The sequence below is a fragment of the Hakea prostrata genome, chromosome 1 (genome assembly GCF_041222555.1).
Source record: "Hakea prostrata isolate BN-2017 chromosome 1, UWA_Hpros_2, whole genome shotgun sequence".
In the NCBI taxonomy this organism is placed as follows: Eukaryota; Viridiplantae; Streptophyta; class Magnoliopsida; order Proteales; family Proteaceae; genus Hakea; species Hakea prostrata.
Window position 1 is genome coordinate 11,176,806 of NC_142600.1, and position 21,119 is coordinate 11,197,924.

Genomic DNA, 21,119 nt, shown 5'->3' on the forward strand with positions numbered 1-21,119 from the left:
GCATATCCATTCTAAACATTAATTGATTTGGTTCGATGCATGGCTAGAACCACCAAACAATTATAAGAATTTTTTTTGCATACAGCCCACTTAAGTTTGGGCCATAACTTTGCTCTTACAAGTTATTCACAGTTCTGCTAACTTTAAAATTGAAATGATCATTTTTTTCCTTGAATAGAAATATAATTTTTTTTTAATTTAACAAAACTTCACCTAATCTTACCAAATTTAAAAACAAAACTCCCCATTCACTCAAGAGCCACTAGCGCCAAAAAACCCTAGAATGAGCAAATTGAAGCCTAGAAGAAGGCGGTCAAGTTCACGCCAAGGGCTCTTCAATATTTGAGAAACGGTGCTACCTGTGATCGATTTAGAGTTTCTGCTAATTCTTGAAATTCTTGTTTTGCTCGACAGATCCAAGTTTCTTGCAATTCTTGCTTCCAATGCCATCTGATTCGTCCGCCTTAAGCAGTATTCTTTTGGTGTTATTGTGATGGAATTCGATATTTGCTAGAAATTGAAGGAGAGGTAGATAAATGTCTTTGAAAGCCCATCTCTAAAGATTCTGCTCCCACCCCAAATGGTAAAAATGGATACTTTCACTGTAGCTGTAGGATCAGAATATTACACATGGCATCCTCTCATGATTCACTGGGCACTCCTTGGGAGATATTCTCCCTTGAGAGGAGCCAGAACCCAGTTTTTTATGCCACCATCCACCATTCGGAGTAGGAGCTAAGTATTCAAAGATGGGCTCCAAGTCATGCTTTCTTGACTTGTTTTGAAAAACCATCTGATGTTTCTTCTAGACTTCAGTTTATTTCTCATCCTCCTGTTGTTGATACCCCAAAGAACAGGCTTATTGTTGTTACCTAAGGCCTCCACTGAAGGCTTCTCCACCCCCCCACCCCCACCCCCCTTCATCCCTTATAATTTTCCTTTTCTCTTGCTTTAGCAAAGTTTATTATTCTCCCAAAAAATAAAATAAAGAATACTTCTCAATATATTGACTAAAATACATACTACATTATCCTTTGAACAAACAACTAAAGATTGTAAATCCACAGTTAAGCAATGCTAAATGTTCTGCTTCATATTTCAGTCCTTTATAATAATTATCACAAAAAACTGAGTTCTAGCCCCAATAACTAAACCTAGTTGAAGTTAAAAAGGTTTCTGCACTAGTAATAGAAGAAGTAATTATTGTGTCAGTAAAAGACCACGTACTTAAAATGCTAGTCACAATACTATGACAAGGAAGCTTCTTAGGGAGTCCAAGAAAGAAACCGCCCTGCTGAAAGTGGTTCCCAATAAATGTCTAGTCCACATCTCTGAGACTTCCCTTGGTAATGCTCTCCATGGTTTTGAACAGAAGAGGCTGGTGCTCGGTGCATACATTTTCAATCCCCCATGCGAACACCTTAATCAAAATTTAAGAATCTAAAAACTTGGGACCCCAAAGCAGAAACTATGATTTGGCACCACAAACCATAAGCCTACGAGCCATATTACCAGCAATGTCCAGGAGATCTCGGTTTCCATATAGATCACCAGCTTGCTTCAACAGAAATTGGACAAGCTGTATTTCCATGATGTGAAAAATAATCAGTTAGATTCAGAGGAAACCAGGCCAGATTCCTGGACTACTTGCTTCAACAGAAATTGGACAAGCTGTATTTCCATGATGTGAAAAATAATCAGTTAGATTCAGAGGAAACCAGGCCCAGATTCCTGGACTACTTGCCTTCCCGATTGAACCTTTAAAGCCTTCAAAAACAAGCAAAAAGCTACTAAAACTCATATTAAATTAAACAACAACAACAATAAGCCTTGTCCCAACTAAATGGGGTCGGCTACATGGATTCTTGCCCTCCAATCAGTTATGTTCGAGGCCATGCTAGATACAAGGCCTAAGCTATACATATCATTTCTCACCACTTCTCCTAAGGTTATCTTAGGTCTACCCCTAGCTCTTCTAGTTCCTTCAATATGTATTATATCACTTCTCCTTAAGGAGCATTTATAGGTCTCCGTTGAACGTGGCCGTGCCACCTCAAACAACTTTCTCTAAGCTTATCACTTATGGGAGCAACTCCCAGACCAACTCTAATATGATCGTTTCTTATCTTATCCATCCTAGTTTTGCCACTCATCCATCTTAGCAACCTCATTTCTGCTACACTGAGTTTATCTATATGATTCTTTTTAACATCCCAACACTCTGCACCGTACATCATAGCTGGTCGAACAACGGTCCTATAAAATTTTCCTTTAAGCTTTAATGGAATACGTCGATCACATAAGACCCCGGACGCACCTCTCCACTTCATCCACCCTATTTTAATTCTTTGGGAAACCTCATCTTCTAAATCACCTCTTTTACTTATGATTGAACCTAGGTACCTAAAACAATCACTCTGAGGAATCTCTTTATCATCAAGTATCACCACCTCATCATCTGCTCGATCATGAGCAAAGTTACAAACTAAATATTCAGTCTTCGATCTACTAAGTTTAAAGCCTTTTGATTCCAAAGCCACTCTCCATGATTCTAATTTGGTATTAATCCCCACTTGGGTCTCATCAATCAACACAATATCATCCGCAAAAAGCATACACCAGGGAACCTCATCTTGAATGTCTTTGGTTAATTCATCCATTACCAGTGCAAATAGATATGGGCTTAAAGTTGACCCTTGATGTAGCCCGACTGTTATCGGAAATTTCATATTAGATTAAAGTGACTAGAAATTGTTGAGAGTACTACTTCAAATCATCAAAAAGGGCCTCTACCTTTTTCGGGATGAATTTATCAACAAATGATTATGAAGAGGAAGAAATATCTTCCCATCTTTCTTACTTTTGAGGCGGCTAAAACAATTTGAAGTTTCTATAACCTAAAAAGAAATTTGAAGTTGCATACCGTTGATTTAAGTGCACCTTAGCATAAAAGAGGAACTTGCATCTAGTTTGTGAATATAATCTTTTCAAGGAAGCTCACTCACTGTGCTAGGAGATCCAATGGAAGAGATAAAACAGACCTATTCCTATAAGAAAATTCATGGGTAGCCTAAACTCTCAAGGGTACGTGCAGACAATGAGACCTATTTTACTGGATTACGCATGTACCTTTTAAGATTTTGCTGGAGATGATACAGCAGTTGATCAGCAGTGTAGAGTATAGCTCCACATGTGCTCCACATAGTTGTGGCATTAGTAATTTGCAAAAAGGACTTTTCAATATCCAACAGACGAATATGCCTCAAAAGTACTTCTTATTGTAGTTCTCTTAAACCATTAACTGCATCATTATGATTATTGATGGGGATTCAGCATTGTCATGTAGTGAAACTTGGTCACTGATCAGGTGGATGCTAAGGGGGTGAAACTTGAAGAGAAAGAGATTCCTCAAAGCGATCATTTTAGCTACCTCGGCTCAATCATAAAAAATAAAAAAAAAACCGATATAAAGAATGATGTTTCCCAAAAAATTAAAATAGGGTGCATGAAGTGAAGAGGTGCATCCGTGGTCTTGTGTTAATCAATGTATGCTTTTAAAGCTCAAAGGAAAACTCCATAGGACTCACAACCAACTATACTCTGTATAGTGCATAGTGTTGGGCTGTTCAGGAGCATCACATAGATAACTCAATGTAGCAAAAATGAAGATGCTAAGATAGATGAGAAGCAAAATTAGGAAGGATAAGATAAGGAATGATCTATTAGAGTTGGATTAGGAGTAGCTCAGATAAGTGATAAGCTATGAGAAAGTCGTTTGAGGTGGCACAACTACATTCAACACAGGCTTGTAAATGCTCTTGTTCGGAGAAGTGGTTTAATCCAAATTAAAGGAATTAGATGAGCTATGGGCAGACCTAAGATAACCTTAAGAGAAGTGGTGAGAAAATATATGCATAACTTAGGCCTTGTATCTAATATGGCCACAAACCGGGCTGATTGAAAGGCAAGAATCCATGTAGCTGACCCCATTTAGTTGGGACAAGGCTTGTTGTTGTAATCAGCACTGGCATGTAGACGGTCCCCTTGGCAGGTGATCCTTAGCAATACATTTTATTGGTTCGAAAGTCATTTCCTTTTGAAAAACAAGAAACTCTTTTCTTGGAGACAACGTCTGTCAATCCTATGCTTAATGAGCAAACCAAAAGGGCTAATACAGTATCACTGAGTTTAGTCCCTTTCCTGCTGATTAATCTTATTTTATCAGTAGTCAAAGTACTTTATGCGAGTGGGCCTAAGTTAGGTTCTAAGTTATAAGTAGGCTTTGTTACCTGGCTCATTACTCAACTAAACCAAGCTGCATGTGTATTATTTTGCTGTTTCATGCTATCTTCAGCCTACTCCCTGTCTTTCTTTCAGTTTTTTCTAGCCTGGACACACTGATTCCTTACCAGTTTATCAATGGCCTCCAGCATACATGCCCTGACCATCTCCAATGCCCTTCGGCTCTTCAACTTGTCACCTATTGAACCCACTCTTAGTTTGCCTGTAATCAATTCATTTATGATCCTCTCATTCACCTAAACATCCTCATCACAGAGACACTTGATTTATGTGTTCTTTCTTTGTTTCCCAACACTAGTTCAATCAGTTGCATTGATTGAAGTCCTCCAAGTAGTAGTCATAGGCAGTCTACTTAATGTGTGTTATTCTTTAAGGTAGTCTAGTTAGGACTTAGGAGTGGATTTTATTTTTATTTTTTACTTTTTTGGTAGGGAGTGGATTTTATTCACACATAAAATCTTTAATTTGTTTTCTTTTAGTTCTTTTAGATCTCTTCATCAAATCTTTCATTTATTTGAAATGTGGGAAATAGGAAGTAATAAATTTTCTGCTGTGGCTGTTTTTTTCCCTCCTTTCTAGCTATAACCCTAGCCAGTCTTGGTTCTATAACAAGTTTTGGTCCTATTTTTTCAGTGTACGCAGCAGAATCTTCAACCAGTAATGGCCACTTAGCCTTTGATCTCACCAATCCCGCCCTGCCCACGATGGGGCTCTCTCTCTTATCCCCCACCATCTTCTTTCTCTTTTCTTCCCACTGGCCCCTTCCCAAAGTTTTCCTTTCTTCGTATTTTCTCCCACATGCTAGCAGCTTGCCCCTGTTTTCCTCCCAACAATCTTGACCAACCTTCTCTTACTTTTAGATCCAAAACCCACCAACAGAAGTCATCCATTCCCATTTTGATCTCCTTCACAACTACCAATACCAGCTTATCAGAAAGACAAAAAGAATGTGGTACCTGGCTGGAGTGGTTAAAAATAGCACTTAAATAAAAATAAAATAATAAGGAAATCCTGATATTTATCCAAGTCTTGTAAAATATGATTTGCAGATACTGGATGTATTTTGTGAAAAGATTGAATAGGCCACCAAAAAAAAAAAAAGGCACAATTTACGAGAAGTGAGCAGTTTTGATGGGGATGTCCACTTGACATGGCATTTGAGAAGCCACAGAGAATAGGCAAGTATATCACAGCAACATGGAAAGGAATTGCTGGTTTACTTACGTTACACCAGGCTTGTATTTGGCAGACTGTGAGGCTAGTTTGTTGGAAAGCCTGGGCTCTCCTTCTCATAGTGCAAAGCATATAACATCACCAAACATAAAAAACCTTTGTCAGCGATGTTTTCATTGTTTAAAAGATTTATCACAGCCTGCATAAAAATATAGAATCAGAATTTAGTACTGAAAATATCCAAGATGTTTACTCAACTAATATTTCAAAACAGAGAGAACTCACAAACAGTTTCACACAGTTACCATTCAGACCAAAGACGATATAAGCATTCTAACAAGCCAAAGAAAAATTCTTAAATAGAACAAATACAGTTGATCTTCTCAGAATGAATACAATTAATTGCTATCACACTTTCCAGGTGGCAAAAAAAATTAAGATAAAGAGGAGGCATGGAAGGAGAGGAGAAAAGAGCATTGTCCATCTGTTCATATGGTTTCTCATCAATTTTACTCTAATGAGAAATTGAGCAGTGAACAAGAGATTTTTTTTTTTGTGTGTGTGTGGGGGGGGGGGAAGGGGAGGGGTGAACCATCCTTCAGGAGGGATGCTGGAGAGAAAAGCCTAGTCCCCAAGGGACAACAATGAGTCTATCCCTTAAGGAATCAACAACCGGGGGATGGGGAATGAACTAGAGCCTAGTGGAAACATCAAAGCATATGGCATTCCAAATCATGTCCAAGGATCAAGAGGTTCATCTCCAAAGGTTGCACTCCCACCACAGGTGGTGGATAGTGGCACTGAGGGCTAGCTTACCGACCCAGTCACAGATAGATGAGCCCAAAAGAATTTCTCAAGATCCAAGACCAATCTCGAGTAAAATCACAAAAGTGATTCAAACATAACCAAATATAGGCAAGGGCTTTTCTCCAAAGAGGGTGGGAAAAAGGGCAGGTGAAGAAAAGGTGTGGAAGTCCTCTAAACCATTACAACAAAAGAAGCACCTAGGGTTGAGCGGGATGTGGCTGCTGATGAGGAAAAACTGGGCAGGTAGGCCAAGATTGAGGGCTCCCCAAAGGATGAGGTAGTGGTGAGGCATGTGCCCTTTGAACAAAACCAAGGGGGCTGAGGGAACAGGGGGATGGGGAACGAAATAAGTTCCAAGCCCAAGAAATGGAGAAGATTTTGGAGGGGGAAGGGACCCATATGGTGAGATCACGGGGGACATCTAAGAGGGGAGGGAGGGAGGGAGGACCAAACCTGTGTGAGACAGGGGTGAGGGATGGGGGACCACGAACCATCAATGGTGAACATGGATAGGAAGGCGGATTAGAGATGCGGGATACATAAACAATGCTGAGGCCAAGGAGGGTGAAAAAGAAGAGCAGAGAATACAAATCAAAGGAAGAGCAGGGTTTGACATAGATAAGTCACTTGGGCTCATTTTAATAGAAAGCTTTGGGTTGGCTCATATAATATTGGATCTGTGAACTCATGAGTTCTTTGTAATTGTCCAGTTAATGGACCTAAAAATATAGCTAGTAAGTAAGACATCGGATTAGTAGCTTTACTTCCCATACATAGATTATTTTTTGTGTTCTAATTGAACCGCTTTTGCTGATCATACCAGCAGTTCAAAATAAGTTTTGTTAGAATATCCTCTTTTATACCTTAGTGATTATTTTATTAAAGTTGTTTTCATTTAATTGCTTAAAGGAACTAGCTTCTAACTTTGTTTTGAGTCCACTTTAGTTTCTTAGTCAATTTAAGTTACCAAATAGATTGAGGATAGGGTTAAGCCCTTTTTTATAGGAGTCAATTTTTCAGTCTTATACACAGATCTTTGATTAATGAAATTATGTGTAATCTGTTGCTGCTGCCACTGTTCTCCATTGTGACAGTTAGTTTAGTGTGGGAGATTGATGTGTAACCAATAGACTCCTTCTGGTAAGAAAATGCCCAGGAGTTTCAACTTATGAAATTGTGTGGAACCAATTCACTCCTTGCGGTGGGAGAGTGACCAGGGGTATGATTGAAGCTTTCTTTCACATTCTTGAATATATTATATCTACTTCAAAATCCAGGTTCAAGATCAAGTTGAAGATTCAATCTTCATTCAAGTTTCACATACAAAAAATGATTTCCTCCCCTGTAAGTCAACCCATCCCTAAATCATTCCAAATTCAATTTCTCCCCCATCTCCCATTGTTGTTTTAGAGTAATGAATTTCCAATTACAATTGGATCACATAAAAATAGTAGAAGGCAAGTGGAAAGACTCTTAGAAAACGTAAAAAGATCTCCACATAGACTTACAAAAAATAACCTTATTGGACATAGACATAGTTAAAGATATGTTTTGATGAGCATACTGACTACAGTAAGACGGTGGGGGAGATAGTAAATTCACACCAAGGATCAGCTCCAGGTCCATATTTATTTGCATTGAATCAACAATAATACACAAGATGAACTGAACAGGGATGCTCAAGATTAAATACATCGGTTTATGATTTAAAGTTGGAATTATGGAAAATCAAACTTCACATCAAAAATTTAAGACAAATAAAACAAAAACAGAGTACAAGGCATAACTTCAATTAACATTAGGATTAAAAATGAAGGGGTGAAAATTGAAGACAAGAAGGCACCAAGCAAAGTGAAAATCATTGGTATCTAGGTCAAATCCTAAATAAAGAAGGAAAAAAAGAAGATGATATCTCATAGAAAGTTGGAATAGGGTGGATGAAGTAGAGAGGAGGATTTGACATGTTATTTGAAAGCCAAAAGGAAAATTGTATAGGATTGTTATAAACTTATAAGATCAGCGATGATGCATGGAGTTGTCTAGGCTACTGAAGAAACAAATATTAATAAATAAATAAAAGGAGAAATATAGCTGAAATGAGGATGCTGAGATGGATTAGTAAAACCAGAAAAGCTAAATAAGAAATTAACTAATTATGATTAATTTTGGAGCAGCTCTAATACAAGATAAGTTGCAAGAAAGTTATTAAAGATGGCACGGGCATGTGCAACGGAGATCTTTCAGTGCACCAATATGGAGATTCAAATTGAGAAAGATAAAAGAGCTGGTAGATTTATAATGACTCCAGAAGAAGTGGAGTCAAGGGCAAAGCCAGGATTCAACATTTGGAGGGGGGATAATGAGAGTCTAAATCACCTCCACATTGGGGAAACATTATGTGCTCTCCCTGACGTTTTTCACTACACATTGTGTTGGGCCCACATTTGAATATGATAAAATAATTCAAAGACGGGACCCTTAGTGGGTCCCACATAGGCCCCACAACTGATGAAAAAGCGTCAATGCTGCCCCGACCAGGAGATTATCCAAACTCAAATGATTACAAAATTTATGCTACTAATATTTAAAATGGAAAAACTACCCGATAATAATTCAAAATCTATATTAGATTCTTAGAAAAACGAAACAAGTGAAAAGCCACAAAACACTTTTCTAGTGTCAACGATTTTTCCTATCCGTTATCTTTTATTTTCTTTTCTTTTAAGGAGTAAATTATCAGAAAAATAAAAAGCTTGAGGAATTGAGGATTGGTAAAACACTTTTAAGTAAATTATCAAAAATATATTGAAATAAAACATGAGGACTAAAATTATACAAGTAGATTTGTTGAAGTTTAAAAACTTCAAAAAATCATGAATAGTGTTACTAAATTTTATGAGTAAATTATTCAAAAAAAAACTTTGAAAGAATATTTTAGGAAGTTAAGACTTAAGATTGAAACTTCTATAAGAATCAAAATTATAGGGAAAAACTTTAGGAATTCATGAGTTAGTTTCTAGTTAGGTTTAACTGTTTCTTCCTTAAAAATAGGGTTTTAATTGTAACCCTTGAATAATCCTAAATTGCAGAATAGCAATATCATCAATTTTGAACTGCAGGACAGCAAGCCCATCTCCCTTCCCCAACCCTAACCGAAACCCCAATTGGCCTCTAAAATTTAAATTTCAAAATTGTAATTCAAAGTGCAAAAGGATTAAGATCTGGAGTTAAGTTTCAGCATCCTCTAAAACACCTTAAAAGCGCCTTCTCCTTTCGCTGGAACTTCCTGAGCAAACCCTAAGGGTAGCGGATTTACCAAAATAACCCTAACCCTAGTCCTAGTTTACATTAAATGGTATCAGAGCTACAAGACCATGATAAGCCAGTAACAATTGTAATAATGCTAACGACGCTTTTCAAGGTAACTACAGCGGAGTTCCAAGGAGACCACAAGGCTTCAATCATAGAGAACTAGGCGGAGATCAAAGCCCTTAAAGATAAAGCCCTAAGTGACAAAGAGAGTGCCTTTAAGAAGTAAAGGGGCATGCTCAAGGCAAGTACACCAGCAGAGGACATGCAATTGAAGATTCCTCCATACCGCAGCCCTGAATTTGAAGTTCCAAAGTTGTTGCCCACGAATACCAAGTCCATATCGCACCAATCCCAAGCGAAACTGGACCTCCTATGAGTCTCCAATTTCTTGGTGAAGATACGATACACCTTCTTAAGGCCATAGCTACAGTAATGATAAAGGTGTTGACAGAGAAACGCTCCCAAGACATAGCTACTAACTCCATCTTTCCTCCTACGGCTTCTAACACATAGTGCCCCTAGGATTAAAGACTTCATTGCTGCCAATCCCATCTTTCAAGGCTCTATCAAGGAAAGGAGCAAGCAACGACACACCTACTACTTCTTTCCCACTGCAAGATGCGAGGACGAGTCCACATCAAGGATTTTCGAAGCATTGATCCAAGAACACTAGAGCAGCACATTCATCAGGAGATGAATGTTTTCAAGGAGAGTATTGATTTGATCACAAGGACCCCTTGGGAAAAAGCTCAAGTGGAGCCCCCAAGATGGCTCTAAGAAGCCAGACTAAGTTGGCCAAACCCCTTTTGAGGGGTATTTTGGGCAATTTAGCCCTTATTTTTAATTCTAGAATTTTTCAGAATTTTAGTTGAGTCCAAATTTGCAATTTGGGCTGAGTTTGGTTTTGTTTTGAGAGTTTTATCTAGAGTTAAAGTTGTTTGAAGTTAACTAAGGAGATAAGATAAGGTTCCTTATCAAAAGCGGATCTTATCTGTTAAGAGTTTGATTTGAAGTTATCTTTTAGCTTTATGAGTCCAGTCCAAGATGTAATGGCATCCTTATAAGTTAAGGAATTCCAAGTTTATTCTTATAGACTTAGGACCACTTTATGAGAATATGAGATATGGTTGAGAAGTAATTAGCCTCATGTAGAAGACCAGCCGTTATATAAAGAAGCGACTTGCCTTAGGGATTTGTAGCGGCTATTGAGGTAGAGGTTGGTGGTCCTTCGCCTCTGCATCTCTCCTCCTCCTCCTCCTCCTCTATATCGTGGTAGTGTTGGGTGATTCTGGAGGCGGAGAGACACAAGTCGTCCGCCTATGTCTCTCCACCTCCTTCCCATCTTTCTCTCTATTTCTCCTCCTCTTGATCTCATCTCCTCCTTGTTTCTCTGCTCTTGCTTTCATCTTCTATCTACTTCTCATCTCCTCTCTACCCTCTCTTCTCAGTCTACGGAAAAAAGAAAGAAAAAAAAGGAGAGAATGGCCATTTCAGGGTTCTGTCTATGGTCGTTGAGGGTTTCTGTTTTCAGTGGTCTCCTAGCGTCAGGGGAAAGCCATGAGGGCCATTGTTGCTAATCTCTCCAATTCTGTTTCGATCCCAAATACGGTCTCACTCCTTCCTCTATCTCTCCTTCTCTCTCCCTCTCCCCTTTTCTAGTCCTTAATGGCATATCTAGCGTCGGGGGAAGCAGTGAGGGCCATCATAGTTGTTTTCTCCAAATCGGGTTCATTCTCATATCCAAATGTTTCTTTCTCCCTCTATTTCTCCTTCCTATGCCCTCTCACCTTCCTATTTAAAGGTTTCGTTTCAGTTCGTCGAGGATTAGAACCTTTGATGGCCTCTCTAGCTTTGGGGGAAAGCCATAAGGGCCATCATTGTTGAACTCTCTGAACTTTTTCCAACTTTGATATGCTCTCTTCATTTTTTGTCTCAATCTTGTGTTGCTACCAACCCTTGCATTTGTAGTGATGCTGCATAGATCCCAGTGCATTGTTGCAAGGAAGGCTTCTTGTGGCTCCGACAGATTGGGAGACTGCGTCGGTCTAGTGGGGTCTACTGTTCTTTTGGTCCACTTGTTGTGATTGTATTTTCTGGTCTGATTGTAGGGCTTTGGGCCACTTGTTCTTGTGTGACTAGCTCGCTTTTATTGTTGCTCTTAGGTAGTTGCTAGGCTCAATGCCTCTTAGATTGCTTGTTAGTATGGCTTTGGGCCACTTGTGCTTGTGTAACTAGTAAGCTTTTATTGATGCTCTTAGGTGTTGCTAGGCTAGATGCCTCATAGGCTGCTTGTTAGTTGAGGCCTCTGTCTTGCTTTGCCTGGGCTTTGTCCTTTGTGCTCTTATATTTTTTTTTATCCTCTTTAATAATGAATTACTTATTCATTAAAAAAAAAAAAAAAAAAAAAAGGTTTAAGTCATAGAGTCTTTTGTTTAAGACTATAAATAGCCTAGTTGATTAATGTAATAGGCAGTTTTGGATGAATTAATGAATTGATTGTTTGAGGATCAGTCTCTTGTGTGGGTAGGCCCTGGTTGAGTGAGAAAGCTTTTAAAGTTTTTCATTAAATTCTTCAATTCAGCAGTCCTGATCATCAAAGCATCCAAGCAACCTTTTCAGCAAGTGTCCCCAATCTCCAAGTTAAGTACAGCAGCCTTCCCACCCTCAACCCTTTCCCTTTCTTCACGGCAGCAGATCCAATTCCCATTATTACCAGCCCTTAAACTCACCATTCTACCTCCAGTAGGATGCAATTCCTCTAGGAGTAAAACCCACTGCTAATTCCCCCATTACAGCCCTATTTCTCTGAATTCAAAAATCCTGCACTTCATCTTCTTCCTTGAGAAGAATTGCAGAATTTTAAATTTCGGAAAACCCTAAGTATTTAACACCTTAACCCCCCCCCCCTTCACTGAATCAGTTTCTGAACTGCAGAACAGCAGTATCATCAACTCTGAACTGCAGGATGGCAAGCCCTTCTCCCTTCCCCAACCCTAACCGAAACCCTAATTGGCCTTTGAAATTCAAGTTTCAAATCTGTAATTCAAAGTGCAAAAGAATTCAGATCTGGAGTTAAGTTTCAGTAGGCTCTAAAACCACCTTAGAAGCCCTACACCCTTCTCCCTTTTGCTGGAACTTCCTGAGCAAACCCTAAGGCTTGGTAAAATTCCCCTAACCCTGGTCCTGGTTTACGTCATGACCTTTCATCCCAATTTCAGCCCTATCAGACCAACCAAACGCTAATATAAGCCCTAGTTCCTTTACTGCCCAAAATTCCCAAACCCTAATCTAATCCCTAATTCTTTTGCTGCCCAAAATTCCCAAACCCTATCCTTAACCCTAATTTGTCGCTGCCCTGGATTTCCAAACCTTAACCCTAAAACTATGATACCCTAATTTGAAGCTTAGGCTAAGGTTGGTCTTGATAATATCCAGGAAGAACTGGCCCTCATTCACTTGAGGCTAAAACATGGAGAGACAAGAAATTACAGAGTAGAACTATTAACAGGTATGACTTTGAATAGAGCTGATAAGAGAAGAAGGGGGAGGGGGGGGGGGAAGGGAAGGACTCATGTCAGCAACCCCATTCGGCCAGATAAGGCATTTGAGTTGAGCATAATAACTACCACTACCAGTATTTAGCATCCAATGCATAAATTGTCTCTAAAAATCAGTTAGTTGAAAACTTGATATTATTCATAAATTTAACAAATGGGTGTAATTTATGCAAGATAAACAAAGTATTGTTTCAGTAATTCCACATAAAAATAAAAAAGGCAATATTGACTGTAGACCATTGAAACAAATCTTGGTCACTGCACAGGAACTGAGATAAAACTACTGGGAGTTCCAAAATACTAAGTCTGGATGAGTTTCATCAATATTTCAGAAATTTAGACAAATTAGTTTTACCAATTCCAACCAACCCATGGTGATTTTGACTAGCTTTACCAGTTTTCAATAGTCCATCAAATTCGAGTTTTACCCCAAAATTACCAGGTTCCAACCTCATTTAGGCCTATTTTGACCAAATTTTAGTTTATGGCTGGTTGAAACCTTGGTCCGAACGGACACAGACTACTGCAACCAATAAATTACCTCAAATGCAGCCACCTGCCCACCATTGCAAGCCAACTCTTGTTCCATTTGTGAAACCAGCATGATTTTCCTCTCCTCAACCATCTTGATCATTTCTGTAACCATTTGTGACATGCTTTGAGACATTACCTTGCATTTTTCCGTACTAATGGTAGCTATCAACAAGTTTGGCCATTTCTATGGAGCATAAAAAATTCAAAATATGTAATGGGATGTCATGTACTTCTTAAGATTAATGCTCATAAACAGTAGTATATAAATTTGTTTCGTGTATATGCACCTATTGTTTGAATGATCTGGTTACTCTTCGCAACCTGTCAAAATTGATCTACCATCCACTTGATGTTCATTCCCAGATCTCCAAAATTTTCATACATGTTGGCTTTAAAGAAAGCATCTCGCTCTGATGACAGCACTACCTCCTCCAAGCAATAATAACATTCTGAGATGTTCCATCACCCAAGAATAGAATCTAAAATAAACAAATGATAAAAGAAATAGATGCAAGGGAATAGAAGATTAACTCCACCTGCTTGTCCTTGAAAATTTTGCCAATGTTTCTCAAGTCTCCTTTGTTATCTTGAATGTCTAACAATTCATGGACCATAGCCTGTTGAAAGGGAGAAAATCAATTAACCAGTGCGCTAAGAAGCGAAGATTTCAAGAAGTTGAGTGATGGACAAGGAATAGATCAGTAGTACCTTAAATGTCCCTTGATTTAGCAATGATGTGACTGTCATCTCTCCTATCAACTATAAGCAACAGTGAAGAAATTCCTACCGTCTAAAATCAAACAGACCACTTTCCTGCTGGTACATAATCTTCTGTAATATCAATCTCACAAGGCCCAACCAGCCCCAAAACGAAAAGCAAGGGAAAAAATTTCATAGTGGAACCCATGTCCGAACACTAATCAATAAAATATCTAGATCCATGTCAAGTATATGACAAACATGCTTACAGCTAATTCCTCTGCAATCCTTTTTGCAATATCTGATGCCTGCTGATATCTAATAACAGGTTGACATTTCAGTGCTAAGAATATAGCAGCAATACCATCAACCAGCCGATCACAGTCATTCTGCAAGCTTGCCGCACCCACGACTGCTGGAAGCACGTAAGCATGGTTGAACGGTATGTTCAAAGTGAAATGATAAGGATCAATGGCCACAAAATCTGCATAGAATTCCTGCAATATCAAATTAATAAACGTTTACGGATGTTTATTTTAAAAGAAATCTTAACTGTAAGAAGAAAGCAAAAATCAGCCCCAGATTCAGTATACAGTTACGCCAAAAGGTGTCGGGAGAGGAAGTAACCTGAATTTGCTTAACGACATCATGCTCATCTTGAGTCAGCCGCGGTATGAATCTGGGTGTCCGTCAAAATGTTAAAGAAAACTGTACAAGGCAATGTCAACGGTAACAATACGGATATGATTTTTTTATTTTTATTTTTTTTGGGGTGGGGGGGGGGGGGCGCAGAAAATTAATCAGGACTTGTGTACTGATAATTGGAGAATTCATTCGAAGAAGCTTACAGAGGTCATACTCCCCAGATCTAGGACGAGCTAACTGTCACCTCAAATGCTGGATGGTCTCAGATGTTGGTCGCAGAAGGTGTAACATGGATTCGTTGGATGTGCAATCCACTAATTCCGCCAAAAACACTTCCTTCTGAAGAAATCGGACTGAGAATTGCCACTCTTACAACACTAACCTGCTACGAATTCTCAAGTACGAAATAAAAGTTGAATTTCTTCTTGTTAATTTCGTGGGTTTTGTAATGTAATTGGGGAAAAGAGCGCCGATACCGTTTGAGAACCAAGGATAATAACCCTCATCCCATGGATATCCTGCAACATCCATGCTATATAATCCGAGCGGCCGAGATCAACACCATTTTATGTCCTCTGGTACGATAGAACCTCGGACGCGTAGGGTTTAGCCTTTCTTCTTTCTTTTTTGCTGGGTCTGTTGAATCTACCAATTGAAACGACCGCATTCGATTTCTGTAAACAAGATTGTTGAGTTTCGAACTCCTAAAATTCAGATTTGCCGCGTTTCGTTTTCTTCGTTTGAGGGCCTGGGGCAGGGCAACATATTTTTTGCGGGAGCCCGGCAGATATCTGCCACGTCATGAAATTCGAATCCAACGGTTTAAATCAAAAGCGCGGGACTAAATCATTTTCTGAATTTAAAAAGGGAACCCTTGAAACCTCGTCCCGTTTTAACTCGTCGTCTTCCTCAAACAGCAAGACTAACCCTATAGTGCGTTTTGATCCTAGAAAATCTCTTTTACAATTGCTGAAAGCTTCTGCAACATTTTTTCGATTTGCCGTGTTTCAATCAAATATGGCTGGAAAATGTTTTTCCTCATTCCCCAGAGGAGGAAGATCTCCTTCTCTTTCATTCCACCTGCTGCCAGATCTGCTCTTTACTTTTTTACACCCTTTCTTGTTGGTCTTTCTCGTTCTTTTACTCCTCATTCTCTCACTCTGTAATCAGTTACTTAAACCCCTAGGTCTCCCACCTCTAACTTTCCTCTCTTTCGAAACCCTAGTTCTCACGCTGAAGATGGTTTTCATTCCATCGCATCTCTCTCCCAAGAATCCTTTCCATCGGTGGTGAATGTCTCGGATTCTGATTTCCAAAATCCAAAATATAAAAAGAGGATATGCATTTGTTAATCGACGACTACAAGTTTATGGTAACTATTATCTTCTTCGAGAAAACCTTCTTTTGTCTTTCTCTTTTTCCGGATAAATCTCATATTCGTTAATCAAAAGAATCAACCCTGAGGCATTCATGAGAATCAACCCAGAAGACGACTTCCCCGGAAACCATCGACGGCGAAGAACAAGTGGTGAGAGGAGTTTTTTTTTTTGTTTTTTCATCTCCTCTCCTCACGAAATCCTAAGCTCATTTTTTTTTTTAACTTTTTAATGTGAAGCCCCCTCTCACTTCTCCAAAATGAAAACTTTACAAAGACCCCTCTTTCTCATCGTTAGTCACCGTTTACATTTAATTATTTAAGTTCATGTAAATTTTTTAATATAACCATGATACTCCGATTGGGATTGGGATTCCCTATTTCTCTCTCTTCAACGGCTTTCTGTTTGAGGATGAAAACTTGTGATTTACTCGTTTTCCGGTCCCTTCGTAGTAAGCTGTTACCTTTCCCTCGGTACTTCTGTCCTTGACGATCCCGTTTTTGCATACGTGGAATTGGATTTTGTGAAAATTGGGTGCCAAGGCAGCATGGTGACAACTGACAACAAAGATTATCAAGATAAGAAGAACAACGACAGCAATAATATAATCAAAACCAGTTCTTCCCATGTTCTTTGGGGATCTATAGCATGGACAGCAAGCCATTTCAATGGCGACTCAATGGTCTACGAGTCAAACAATAATTTCACCTTCTAATTTCCGCTCAGAAGATCTACGTTTTAAAGGGGGGGGGGGGAAAAGGGGGGGAAAAAAAAAATACATGTAGTGGGGGAGAAAAAAAAGGGTGGGAGGATGGGGGGGTCCCTTCTTTCACTTTTCCCTTCCTCCGCACCAAACCCTCCAGATTTAAAGAAAAGTACACATTTTGATTTCCCACCCACCTTTATTCCGGAAAAGCCTAGAAGAATTCTCTACCGGTGAGGAGGAGCAGTGGGTAGCATTCCATAAAATGCTAGGGTAGATGTGTTGGTAAGGAGCATCCAACTTTATGAGGGGTGACAACGGGTGGGAGGAAGTCTACATAAATGCTAATGCTGGGAACTTGAGAGAATCTGCTTCAGTGCGGAATTGAGGATGTCAACTGTGAAGACAAGTTCTAGGTGCATTCCTGTGCAATTAAAGGCAGAAATTGTAACAAAGAATATTATTTGTTTACTGGGCTGCTGTTGGGCTTGGCCTTCCCATTTCTCCTTTGAAAACTCTTTTGTGTCTGCAATGGGACGGCTGCACAAAACATATCAAAATCCAGCGGAGTTCTATACTTCTATCTCCCTTTGTTTTTTCCTTTATGTTTATTCCTCTTCTATTCTTTTTTTTTAGTAAAAATTCCTCTTCTGCACAGTTATATACGTTATATAGGATTTAAAAGCTTCATTGGTTCATGTTGTGAAAATGTGCTTGTCACTTTTTGGTTCGCTCCTTATTGGGTCTGGTTCCTGAGTCTAAAACAATGGTCAGAGTGGGCCGCCTTTGAGGGCTAGAAGCCGCATCCAATGATTAAGTCAGTTACGGTAAGAAAACCATAGATTCCCCTTGAGAAATAAATCTCCAAGGGAATGAAGAAGATAATGTTCTTCAGGGATTACTGCAGAAGAATAATGGCTGGAGTGTTCAAGTCCTCTTGGCTTACCGCGGATGATAGGCACAGTAAAGGTTATATATGCAACTGATCCATACCTTTAATGGAAAAGAGCACCTAACAACCCTTCGATCCCTCGACGCCTGAATGGCTAGCATTATAGCATTATAGAACATGAATGGTTATTTGGTTATGTGGACCGAATAATCAAAAGATTTCAAATCTCTGTATTCATGTAACCAAACAGGCCCTTAATCAATCTTTGCGCTGAGGAAGGCTCTATAGAAGATGCACAACACCTGCTTGATAGAATGTCTAAGAAGGATTGTGTTTTATGGAATGTGATGCCTACTGGGTATGCAAAATTGGGGAATATGGAAAGGCTCTTGAGGTGTTTAGAAAAATGAGAAACAATGAAACAAACCAATTAAGTGATATTCACTTGAGTTGGACAGAATATAGCCCTAGATATCAAAGAGCCCATGTCATTGAAACCTACATTCTGTTGCTTCTATGTTTGGACTAGCAAACTCTAGTTAGCGAAAATGTTCCAGGCTTCTTCTTGTTTCTTCTCCTTCTAAGAGCAACGTCATCGATCAAGAAAAAGAAGGTGAATTCAACAAATGATGAGCGAATAGGGAAAGATCTAGAGGAAGAGATATCTTATTTGAGTGAATCTATGAGGGCTCGACTTCAATGCTGCGCAAACTGTGCTGCAAACGGTTGAGACCTCCTTTCTTTGAGTAAATCTATGAGAGCTCGACTTCAATGTTGTGCAAACTGTGTTGAGAATGGTCGAGATCTCCCATCTTTGAGTATATCTATGAGGGCTCACTTCAATGCTACGCAAACTATGTTGTGAATTACGCAAGTGTTGGGCATTAATTACGCAGCACCTAAGGAATTTCCAAATCTATGATGGCCCAACGATTTGTTAGATGACATGAATAGTGAACTAGTAATAAGGAGAGAGAAATATGAACAAATGACGAGTCACTAACAGAGTTTGAGAAGTCTTGAGCAAGAGAAGCCATGAATGGTGATTTTAGAAGATCTCTAGGGCGTCCAACATAAATGGGGGGAAATTTATAGAGTTTTCATAAAAATAATGTATGTTTACTGTTATGCCCTCAAATTGCACATGAATTTTAAGTAGCTCTCATACACGAAAAAAACAACTAATATGGATTTTGAGAGATTTTCTATTATATTTACAAAAATAAGATTTAAATGGATGCCAAACGCAATAAAAAAAAATATTGTTAGGAATTGAGATTAAGAATTGATACAAAAAAAAAAAAAAACCTTAATTTAATAAATTATTTATGCAAACAATTAGAGTTGGTAGATTTGAGATCATGATTGATATGTGTCACATACTTCAATAATTGACTACCCTTGACTTCTTATCTTATGTAGACAACAATAATAGCTGATAAATTATAAAGAAAGAGAGAAAATACAAAAGTAATCCAACAAACACACCATTTACTATGAAGGAGAAAGTTAATAAAAACTAAAATCCCTATCGCTACTTAATTTAATACAAAGTTTAATATTAGAAGCATGACCAAGCTACAACCACCATGAAAGCTAAAGGCTTGTCTTTGCTTTGCTTGGAATATAATTGTGCTGGTATCTTTCAGTTGTCATGTTTTGTTGGCTTTGCTGTGCTTGGTATATATTTTTTTATAATTCCCTCTTCTATTATACAAGCTGTAGAAATAATAGTACAATGCCAATGGAGGAGTAATAGGATCGTTAGGAATCTGCTTATCAGTGGAGAGTTCATGAGTTCAACTCCTACCGACGGCATATGTAATATCCCTATCCCTATATGTAAAAAGCGCCTTAGTTCCAAAAAAAAAAAAAAAAAAAAAGAAGAAATAATAGTATATTTCATAAAACAATCTTATACATATTACAATGTTCAACAATTTAACATTGTTCGAAGGTAACAGACACGTATAGCATGCATAAATAAATACATAAACAAATCCCATGCATGCAGTAGCAAAGACGTAGCGATAGGTGTAAGGCTTCCATCGTATGTATAAAAGGATATCCAACCACAACCTTCAGCCTTTGATATTTGTAGATTCCAAATTCCTCTCCCAATTGTTTTCAGAATTTTTATATTATGATGATTAACATTGATAGAATTATATGACATTCCTTTGAAGTTTTCTGTTATTTTCTCTAAGCAATCTTTTATGGAATTTCAAAAGATATACATATATGTTAAAATTATGGTTAATCAACTTTTAATCTTTCTTCACTTTCAAATCATAAATGACAAAGAAAGAAGAAAAAGATATGATTGAGATCCATTATATATCATACAAAAATGTTCGTTAATAAAATCAAATATTTTAACGTGCTCAATGTAGCGATTAATTTCATCATTCGTATCGAAAATTGTGAATTTTTGTTATTTTATTTTGTATTAACAACACGAAAGGGATAGATAAAAAATAATGAATTGGGCGAGGATATTAGGATAAAAAAAGAAGAATATGAAACTTAGTGATTTATTGTTTTTTACCTAGCACTGATTAGCCTTGCTATAGGCAATATAGTTATATACTACTTATGAAAAAGGTCCAACCTAGAGATAATTTTGGTTTGATCAAATAATTGTTGGGGGGCAGGGCCACAGGCCCACAACTTACAATCCCAGATTAAGATATTATGGGTAAGATCATTACCCTGTAACATATGGTAAATAAGTTATCTTATTCTCAACATAGAAGCCTAAAATTATTTCCTTATTGAGCTGCTTACCAGTTACCAAACAATTATTTGAAGAGATGCACTGACACTCATTATTGTTTCATGCATATTATTTTATTGAGATGTGATAACCTCTACTCTATCATAACATAAGAATTATATTTTATTAGGAACATTATATCCTAATTCCAACCTAACAACAACTCCTTTAATAAAGCTGAATCATTTTTCAAAGAATCTATGAAGTTATCAAAATATATAACTATTCTCTATTATAAGTTTAGATTGTTCCATATAAAGATGTAAAAAAAAAACAGGTGGGGTAGAAGATTTGCTGGATGGAATCCTCAAAATAATAATAATAATATTTATTTATTATTTTA

The 21,119-nt window shown here is 38.1% G+C and overlaps 1 pseudogene across 1 annotated transcript; it reads right to left on the reverse strand.

Moving 5' to 3' along the window:
- Positions 1-944: 944 nt before the first annotated feature.
- LOC149027458 (vacuolar protein sorting-associated protein 45 homolog) lies at positions 945-15,560 on the reverse strand (annotated as a pseudogene). Its single transcript, XR_016172350.1, has 8 exons — positions 15,506-15,560; positions 15,233-15,397; positions 15,012-15,092; positions 14,654-14,881; positions 14,394-14,516; positions 14,222-14,302; positions 5,527-5,674; positions 945-1,579 (listed from the first exon to the last, which is right to left on the reverse strand). The product of XR_016172350.1 is annotated as a vacuolar protein sorting-associated protein 45 homolog (transcript).
- Between the last annotated feature and the right edge of the window lie 5,559 nt (positions 15,561-21,119).